The sequence below is a fragment of the Dasypus novemcinctus genome, chromosome 18 (assembly GCF_030445035.2).
Source record: "Dasypus novemcinctus isolate mDasNov1 chromosome 18, mDasNov1.1.hap2, whole genome shotgun sequence".
In the NCBI taxonomy this organism is placed as follows: domain Eukaryota; kingdom Metazoa; phylum Chordata; class Mammalia; order Cingulata; family Dasypodidae; genus Dasypus; species Dasypus novemcinctus.
In genome coordinates this window covers 81549112-81552885 of record NC_080690.1, presented here as the reverse complement: position 1 = coordinate 81552885, position 3774 = coordinate 81549112, and the positions used below count along the sequence as shown (strand labels likewise).

Sequence of the window (3774 nt, the reverse complement as noted above, 5' to 3'; positions counted from 1 at the left end):
TCTCATCATTAATCTTTTTTTGTAAAAGTTCTTATCCTCAATAATCAGTATACAAAGAAAGTCTGTTTTATCAAGATAGCTTCTTGTGTCCATCATTTAACAGTAGCCTTTTATTCCAAACTAATTATAAGAGATTTGTTCTTTTACCTTGAAAGAAAAATTAAAGTGATGGTTGAGTTCATTTAATATGTTATAAATTAAATGAAAGGTGTTTAAAAGTGTTATAAAATTAACAAGTTTTTTTTTCTTTCCTTTAACTCTCTGTTAATTAAATTGTCTGAATAAAAGGCTTCTGTAAATGCTTAAGAGTGTATAAAGTTACCAATATTTCAGCATAATATTAAAGAAAAGTACAATGTGGTTAATTATGGTTTTAATAATTATAAAAGAGTATGTGTCACAGAAACAACCTCTTATCATAGATTAAAGTAACAACACTAGCATGCAGCAATCCCAAACACTGCTAGTATGTTGCATAAAGTTAATGTCCAGCTGTACTGCTATCACTTTGTTTTAAAACTTGCTAGGACTTTCTTTAGTGTCTTCTTAGACAAATCAAGCCAGCTTCATTCCTCTATCTATAAAAAAAACCCAACAATAGACTTTTGCAGTGCTTTTCAGGGCTGTGTGCATAGCCCAACCATCTTGTACATTATTTACTGATAGTAATAGCAATAAAAAAAGCAGCATACATTATTTCTCAAAAAGAACAGGTTTGGCAAACTTCTTATTCATCTGCTCAATGCACAGAGCTTTCAGCCATCATTAAAGTTTTACAAATGTTTTGAGAGCCCTTGAATGTTGTCTCTGACTCTAAATATGTAAGTCTTACTGTCTAGCCATAGTTGAATGCACCCATCATACCCTAAAAACTATGCTTTTAAAACAAAAAGGGGGAGATGATAGTATTATAACACCAAAAGATCAATTGGCAAAAGTTTTATTTACTTTAAATTTTCTTAATGTTTATAATTCATTAACACCTGTGGAATGTCACTTAGAAAATGTCAAGCATCTACAGTAGACGCAGGAAATGAAGATCAACCAATATCTTTTAAGCAATGAAAAAAAAAAAAAGGCAGGATTAAAGTAAGGGGGTGAGGCTATGCTCTTATCATTTCAGAAAATGGAGAACAAATTTGGCTACCTGCGAAGAGGATTAAACCCCAGAATGAAGAGATGGAGTCTTCTACACCTTCTGATAATGGTGATTGTAAGTAATAAGGAAGCTGCCAGTAATTACACTTACTAGACCTATATACCTAAACCCCCATTACTTAGAGTGTTAACCTGGAAAAATCCATTCTTTCATATATATCTGAATAAGACCCATATATTCCCTGGGCCAATTGATGATCAATTGCCAATTAAACTCTATGAAGAAGGACAAAGAATCGATAACCTCATATTTCCATTTGATTATTGGCCCTTATGTATGGGTAACCATCCTTCCTGTATGTATGTTAAAAATCGGGCCATAACTATCTTCAAAAATAATAATACTCAGTTTATTGTGACTTTATTTCACTCTTCCAGTTTATTCATGACCAAAAATCCTACTTATGATTGTCCACAAAAAGACAGTAGGGATAAAGAGGGATGGCAAGAATGCCATATAGGAAGAGAATCTGTCATTTTTAATGATTCCTATGGAATAGTGTGGGAAAGTGCCGCTATGGAGAGTCCCATTGAATATAATGACAGATTTATTTGGTATGGTCTAAATAGTAAAGGACAACAAAAAATAAATTTTACAAAAATAATAGTGTTTGGAAACAGAAAGGGAAATGGATCCCTTCTCCATGGTGTAATATTACATCTATACACAAGCAGAAGAGTCTGTGGAAAGTTTTTCTAGGAATAGCTCCTACTATAGAATGGATTGGGAATAATAGTAAGAATGGTCAATATCTGCATTTAAATCAAATTCATCATCTTGACCTACTTAAAGCTGATAAAAGGGGAACCTGCCTTTTCCTCCAGGAAGAATGTTGCTACTATATAAATGAATCTGGTATTGTTGAGCAAAATGTTAAGAAATTGTGAGAATTGCGGGAAGGAATACTGCCCTCCCAATCAACCTCCTCCTTATCCGCCTGGCTCACTTCCCCTCTTGCAACATGGCTAGGTCCCCTCCTCAGCCCCCTATCACTCTCATATTAATCTGTGCATTTGCACCTTGCCTCCTTAAATTTCTCCAAGAAAGGATGAAGCAAATCTCGGCCCACGTGATGTATCTTGCCTCTGTTCATCAGTACCCACCTATCCAGACTGAAGAATGAACAACCAACCTTTGAAAATGCAAATTTCTTATGTTGTCTCATTTGCTATCCTGTACCCTAATAGCATTTCTTTGCCTGTTTTCCCTACAGTCACCACCTCCCTTATCACGGCTTAACCTTCTCTGTTTAATCTATATCACTGAACGGCTTCAGCAAAGATCCAGCGGCAAAGATCCAGCAGCTCAAACGAGCAATGGGCACTCTGGCCTGACGAGACGGGGCGGGTGTGGCCACACCCACCAATCTCAGTACATCATGCTTGTCATACGTGGCCTATGAGGGCTCCCCATTATAGCTTGCTGTAATTGCAAGCCATCTGTCGCTGAGGCACTGGACTGGTTAGCCAATAACGGGCAACTGGGCTGACCCATCAGTCAACCTAAAACAGGGACGTGGCCTTTTGCTGCCATGATTCCCAATGACGGGTAAGATTGATCGCATACCGGGTGCAGCACTGACCTAAGACAGGCACAGCCCTCCTTTCAGCATGGGAGCACCTTTCAGCCGCATGCTACTACTGAAAATAAGCCCTGCTGTATCATGAGCCATCACTGGCTATTCCTCTCTTCAATTCATAATATAGTAAACAAAAAAGGGGGACCTGTAGGGAGACACCCGCTGTGAGACCTATTTACAGCCTCTCACAACATGGCAGATCTCACAACATGGCAGATCTCACAACATGGCGGAGCTCACAAATCTGCCCTGTCATTTCCTTATTCTTCCTCCCTGCTTTGTTCTCCCCTTCCCGCTGCAACTCAGATGACCATGGCAATACAAATGCGCAAGGCACGAAACTCTGCAGACCCGGCATGAACTTTCAGCCAATCCCCTCCTTGGACGTCTGCCACCTGCAAAATCAGCCTATCACCTATGTACACATTCCCTTCCCTCTCTATATATCCCCATGTTTTACCCCCAATAAATGAGGCTTGATCAGAATCCTGTCTTGCCTCCACTCTTCATGTCTCTTGTCCCCGTCTCTGTGTTGTTTGCTTTGTTTCTAGATCCCCGAGCTTGGTTGGACAGGAGACATCCTATCATATTGGCCTGGCCCGCGGGGGGGTCCAGGTCATGTATCCACTACAATTGCAGAGTTGAATAGTTGGACAGAGATAGTATGGTCCACAAAGCCAAAAATATTTACAATCTGGCTCTCTAGAGAGAAATTTTGCCAATACCTGGCCTAATGGGTCAGACAGACATGCTCATACCAAATGTAAAATATGGTGCGACTTGTGCTTAAACATATGGCTGAGGAGAGCATGAAATGCCATTCACTTCATTTAGCTGTCCTTCCTGTATAAAAAGAGCTGGTTCTGGCTTCCCAACTAAAGCCGTGTCTGGCTGAGTCTTGAGGACTGAGGTGTGTCTAGGCTGATAAAGTGCCCTGAAGGCTACTCAAGACAGAGGGACTGGCATGAGCAATGGTATAGAGGAGGGGGTCAAATGGTGCTTTCAGGGGACTCACAGGTAGTTTAAAATGGACAGA

General features: G+C 39.8%; 1 long non-coding RNA gene across 1 annotated transcript; it reads left to right on the top strand.

Annotated features, from left to right (window-relative positions):
* Positions 1–1123: 1123 nt before the first annotated feature.
* LOC131274264 (uncharacterized) lies at positions 1124–3224 on the top strand. The gene is made up of 2 exons (XR_009181475.2): positions 1124–1213; positions 2373–3224. It is a non-coding gene; the product is annotated as an uncharacterized lncRNA (long non-coding RNA).
* Positions 3225–3774: the final 550 nt, after the last annotated feature.